Source organism: Manihot esculenta, chromosome 8 (assembly GCF_001659605.2).
Source record: "Manihot esculenta cultivar AM560-2 chromosome 8, M.esculenta_v8, whole genome shotgun sequence".
Taxonomy (NCBI): Eukaryota; Viridiplantae; Streptophyta; class Magnoliopsida; order Malpighiales; family Euphorbiaceae; genus Manihot; species Manihot esculenta.
The window spans coordinates 7,267,468-7,274,395 of record NC_035168.2 but is presented as its reverse complement, the minus strand read 5'-3'; positions in this window follow the sequence as shown (position 1 = coordinate 7,274,395).

The window sequence follows — 6,928 nt, the reverse complement described above, 5'->3', positions numbered from 1 at the left end:
AAAGGTTTTGAGTGCTAACGCTCTGCCTTTCCTATTCTGAAGGCTTTCAAAGAAGGGTTTCTACCAGTCAGTTTTAGACTATCATAAAATACTCTTTTATACTAAAATCTTAGGATTTCAGTATATATATATATATAACTGATTAAATAAATAAATTACAATTATGATCCAAAACTTCAATAAACAGGCCATATAAATTTTAGACAATTTTAATTAAGTCTACTTAATTAATTAGATCAAAATCATAATTATTTCATATTATAATTTTATCCTAATGTCAATTTATATACAATCAAGTCCTATTTGATTTAAACTTTTCGTTTTATTTTCTCATGCAATCCTTTATGTGTGTGATCCATTAGACTTTAAATATATTGACAATAAATATAATTAACTAATTAATTAATTTAAATATCAAGAATATTATTTACCAACATGTCAAAACTATCCAAATATTGAGAATGTCAAAAGTGATTTGACTTAACATTTCAGTGCATAGTTTGTTAGTGTAATTAATATCCTTTCATCACAAACGTCCCGGATTTAACATTTGATGTATTAAGCGTGTCTGCAATATTAAATCATATTAGTTCTCATTTATTAGTTACTAATATGTTGAATGAAATTTCAAATCTCATTTACTAATTACATTCCACCTTGCGTAAGGATTTTTTTATCAATGCTAGTAGAGAATAAATGAGACATTCCCTAATTTAACATAGAGTGATAAATTCTATCTCAATCACGTAAACACCTTCATAAAGTTTTTAATATATCAAATTCATCCACATTTATTACTCATGAATCAAGCATAGTATAAAATAAATCAAAACATAAAAATCCCTATATAAGATTATTTATTTGATTTCAAGTTAAAAGATCACTTCCATAACCATTACTTAAGTAATTTATAGACATAAGTTATTTTCCACATGCATTTCTCTGGCAGGTCAGTTCAATACACTTATTAATAAAATAAGCACCTACATATTAATTCTAGATATCTCACATATCTCAACCTATAAGATCAGTTGCTTCCTCTAAAAGGAAAGAACATAATATGTACTAGTCTCAACAGCTCTAAATATTGTCCAATCATAATAAGAATATCAACCAGAAATATTTGAAGATATTACTTAAATGTAATAGGAATCTCATAATTATGATCATATTATAATTTTCTTTGCACAATAATATAATCTCATGATTTTATCTTTACTCGAGATTCGATTAAATTAACACTAAAGATAAATAACTATCTTAATAAAATTATATTTAAATATTTAAAATACATAAAGAATAATATCCAACTACAACCAATAGATTGGTTGTAGAGCATATTACTAACAATTTCCCACTTTTACTAAAGCCAATCATCTATGCGACTTGTCGCATAAGAATATATGCAGTGATTATGTTTCTACTGGAATAATGCCTTAGTAAGAGCATCTTCAAGATTTTCATTAGTGAAACTCGTTTTATTTCTACAGCTTTTCTTTTAATGATCTCTCTAATCATTTGAAATCATCTAAGTACATACTTTGGATTTTTAATGAGACTTGGGTTCCTTTGCTTTGTGCAATGGCTCCATTGTTATCACAATTTATTATAACTGGATCATCAATACTATGAACCACACCAAGTTTAGAAATGAACTTCTTAATCCAAAACTGTCTCCTTTGCTGCTTAGGACACAAAAGTGTACTTGACTTTTATTATAAAATCTGCAATGGTTTTAGTTTGGAACATTTTCAACTTACCGCTCCACTATTTAGAGTAAAATAGTAACCAGACTGGGATTTATCAAAATCTGATTGGAAATTCGCATTTAAATATCCATGAACTTTGAGTTCATCAGTTTCTTCAAGTGACATAGTCAGAAATCCTTTCTTCATGCTAAACTATTTTAGCACTTTATCAATATAGGTGGATTTAGATAAGCCAAGCAACCTTTTAAATCTATCTCTATATATTTCAGTGGCTTTTTCCAAATCTTTCATAAAGAATTTCTTAGAAAACCAAATTTTTACAGATTTGTGGTAATGGAATATTATTTCCTATTGTTAATATGTCATCTACATATAAAATAAGAAATACAATTTCACTCCCATTAACCTTCTTGTATACACAAAGTTCATCCATAACTTTGACAAAAATCAAAGTCTTTAACTGCTTCGTCAAAACGGATGTTTCAACTCCACAAAGTTTGCTCAAGTCCATAAATGGACTTTTACAATTTGTATACCTTATTAGAAAATTTCTTAGATTCAAAAATTTCAGGTTGCGTCATGTATACATCTTTAAGAAAATTTCACATTCAGAAATACTATTTCGACATCCATTTGCCAAATTTCATAATCATGATATGATGCTATTGCAAGTAAAATCCTTATGGGTTTAAGCATAGTTACTAGTGAAAAGGTTTCATCAAAGTCAACACCTTATTTTTATCTGTAACTTTTAGCAACTGACTTGACTTTGTATGTTTGTACATTGTCTTCCATGTCAGTTTTTCTCTTAAAAACTCGATTGCACCCAATGGGTTTTATTCCTTGAGGTGCATCAACTAAAGTCTATACTTGGTTAGTGTATATGGAATTCATTTCAAATTTCATTGCTTCAAGCCAATTTGAAGAATCAATGTCAGACATCATTATGAGTCTTCACAAGAAGGTCTAACCTTATTAGAGTATGATTTGTCCTAATAGATCTTCGCGGTAGTGCTTTAGCTTGTGTTTCCACATTAGACATTACAGTCTCTGGTTTTAGATCCATTTGGATGTTTGTCTATAGTTCTTGAACTTCTTTAAGTTCTATATGATTCCTACTGCTTCTTTCAAAAGAAAAGTTTTTCTAGAAAGATAGCATATTTTGAGACAAATATCTTTTCTCAATGGGATGATAGAAGTAATATCCAATAGGTACTTGTAGATATCCCATAAACTTACATTTATCTTACTTAGCTTTCAGCTTATCAAATACTAGACGCTTCACATAAGAATCACATCCCTAAATCTTAATGTGTGATAAGGCTGACTTTTTGTTAGTTTACATCTCATATGAGGTATTATCAACAAATTTAGATGGAACTCTATTAAGAAGGTATATCACAGTTTGCAAGGCATATCCCCAAAGAGATAGAAGTAAGTTTGCAAAACTCATCATGGATCGTACCATATCTAATAAAGTACAATTTCTCCTTTCGAAAAGTCCATTGTGTTATGCTATTCTAGGTGAGATCCATTGTGAGAGAATCTCATTCTCTATTAGATAGTCACGAAACTCTAGACTCAAATAATTATCACTTCGATCAGATCTAAGCGATTTAATATTTTTGTCGGTCTGTTTTTTAACTTCAAATTTGAATTCTTTGAACTTTTCAAATGTTTCAGATTTGTATTTTATTTAATCACATATAACCATATCTAGTATAGTCGTCAGTGAATGTAATGAAATAAGAGTACCCACCTATGGCTTAGATAGTCATTGGTCCACATACATTCGTATGTATAAGACCCAGTGATTCTTGTGACTGTTTATCTTTTTCTAAAAGGTGCTTTTGTCATTTTACCCATTAAACAAGTTTCATATGACTCATAATCAAATAGATCATGATATCCATTTTTCTGTAACTTAGTAATTCTTGTTTCATTTATGTGACCAAGTTTACAATGCCAAAATAGAAATGAAAGTTGATTATCTAATTTGAGTCTCTTTTATATTGAGAATATGCTTTTCGAAAAAAAATATTATATAGATCATCTATATAAATTTCAGTTTTATAATAAGCTCATTTATTATAAAAGAACAAATATTATTCTCAATAATAATCTTGAATTCATTATTCGAGATTAGAAAAATGAAATTGAAATAATATTTCTACAAAGTGTTAGAATATAATAATAATTATTCAATTCTAATATTAAGCCAAAAGGTAAAGGTAGATAATAAGTTGTTACAGCTAATGCAACAACCCTTGCTCCATCTTGCTCCATTTGCCACTTGTAGGTCTTATCTCTTTTCCTTAATCATAAATATACCTGAAACTCAAGATTTATGTTAGCTAACATCACACATGTAGCTTGCATATCATCATCAATATGATGATCGTACTTGTCCTTAACATTATCATTAGCATTCTCGTCATGAACATCAGGTATGTCTTGATCGAGAGAATATACAACATTTTTTCTTGCTTGAGAACCATTCTCAAATTGCGATATCAATCCAAGAAGTTAAATTTAGTTAATTTGTTAGCATCAAATATGCTATGTAGGAATTGATAATTTACTCATTGTGAAACTAGAATCTATTCATGTAGAGATATTTAATTATTAGTCTCATTTATTTTCTTAATTACTGGATAAGATCTTTAATCTTTCATTAATCTCCCACTATTTTGATCATTCGGAAAATTTAGTGCTAGATTTTCTAATAGGCTAGGATCCCATTTAATTTAAATAACTTTGTGTTTGCCCAATAAATTATTATAAATTAAATTAAGTAGATAACATAGTTTATCAATCACATCTCTATATGACTCCTAAATTAGTTAGGTTATAACTATTTATCTTTATTATATTTTATGTGTTATGCCTAACTTTTACCTTAAACTTACATGATCATGGGTTTGCCAATCCAAATCAAGTAATTAGGTAAGTAGAACAATCGTTTAGAAATACCAAATATTTCATAGCACTAAATATATCCGGGTGAAATTAACCTTGGATTTATCCAATAAATTAATAAAAATCGAACTCTAACTTATGTTATAACAATGAGTGGTAAGCCATTATATTCTTAACATGTACTTAAAATTTTAATTAGAAATTTTAATTTTAAGATTTCTATTAAGGTCTCATATATATGTATTGTTGTTGTATAGCATACATATCACATATATAAACATACACCCCTAACATACTATTCTAATTAGATGATTATGAATATTTTAAAAATAATTTCCTTAAGCAATAAAGGAACTCGATGGTTTAAAAACGTGCCAGCTTCTTTGATTTTCAGAAGTTAAAAGGGCTCCTTCAATACATCACGTCTAATGCTCTATATAATATTTTTTCAATGTCTCATTTTCTTCTTGAATTACAAAATATTTCTATTTACGTATCCTAATTACATAATAATTATATAACTAAAAAAGAAATCTCGAGTTACCTTTAAGATGAGGTAGATGAGAAGAAAATTTTAAACTATTAATTTATTTTATATTTATTATTGGGTTTGTATGCTAAAATTAAAAATTAAATAATTTTTAATATTTTAATTTTGATGTCAATAAAAATAATTTTATTCAGACTTTTAATCATATTAAAAAATTAATTTTAACATTAAATTATAAAATTAAATTTAATGTCATTAATTTAATGAATAAAATAATTTTATTCATATTTCTAATAGGGAGATACACAAAATTAATTTTAATTACAGTAAAAATATTTAAATTGTCCAAATTAATAAAAATTATTTTAAATTAAATAGTCATTTAATTTATAGACTGAAAATAAATTTAAATTAATTTTTCAGCCCAAAATGACTTTCTTGAAACTTCTAAAAACGTTTTAGGTACCAAATCGTAATTTAGCAAACTCATCTTCTTCCCTTAGAGGAAGTCTGGGCGTCGTATGAAGTTTCTGCTGTGCCATTGACCAGTCCAGCCACCGGAGGGACGCACAACACTTGCGCTCCTGCCGGTGGCCTGTCAGCTGCAATCGCGCGCAAGATTGACGGCATCGCAAAGGAAGCCGCGATCTACCGCAATGTACAGTAGCTTCATCCCGCAACGTCGTAACAATCGCTATCCTTCAGCTCCCGTCACTGTTCGTCGACCCGCAGATAGCGCAACGGTTGCGCATCCGCTGCCAACCAAAGCAGCGCCGGAAACTCCTTCGTCTTCTTCGTTGACGAGAATCGAGACGGAGAATGATTTCTGCTCTCGGTTCCACCGGCAATGAAAATGACCAGCGCCTCGGTTCCAGCTTTCCTGCGATGTCGAGGATGCCCAGCGCCTATCTCAGTAGCCATAGATGTTGCAGCTGCACACGGCACGCGTGCATCGCTGGTCGCAGGGATGCGACGCCCATCGTCGGACCATCGAGCTGTCGTCCGGCATTCCAGCAGCTGCAGATCGTGTTCTAGGATTTCCGAAAATCGATGATTTCTATGTTTTTAATAAAAAAAATTAAAACTATTTTAATTTCTAACAAATATTACTCTTGACTAAAGAACTCAAAATAATTTTTATTTCAAATCAACTAATTTTTTGTGACAATAAATTTGAAAAAAATACTTTTGAAAAATACCAAAAATCATAGCACATAAAATTTAATTTAATTAATTCAATAATAAATAATTAATTATTACATTTTAATCATTTAAACATAATTTTGATATCACTATTGAGTTTTAATTAGATTAAACATAGTGAAAAAAAGTCATTAAAATTAATTATTTTAAATAAAAATAATAATATTTAAAAAAAATAAATATTTTTTATTTTTTTTACAATAAAATATGAGGTCATTACTTTTATTTTTTTTTATCGTCGCAAACCACAAGTATGATATTTATATATAATAACAAGCTACAAATACCATATTCATATAAAATGAGGATTGAAAAATTTTAAAATCTTTTTAAGAATTTTAAGATTTAGAGAAAGGAAATGTTTTGAAGGTTAACTCTATATTTCTTATAAATTCTAGAGATTTTTAAAAAAGTTTTTACCGGTCAATTTGCTAGTATAACATGCCTTTTATACTAAAATTTTAAGATTTCAGTATAATAATATATATATATATATTTATTTAACTGATTAAATAAATAAATTATAATTCAAAACTTTAATAAATATGACATATAAAATTTAAATAATTTTAATTAAATTTTTATTTAATTAATTAGATCAAAATCA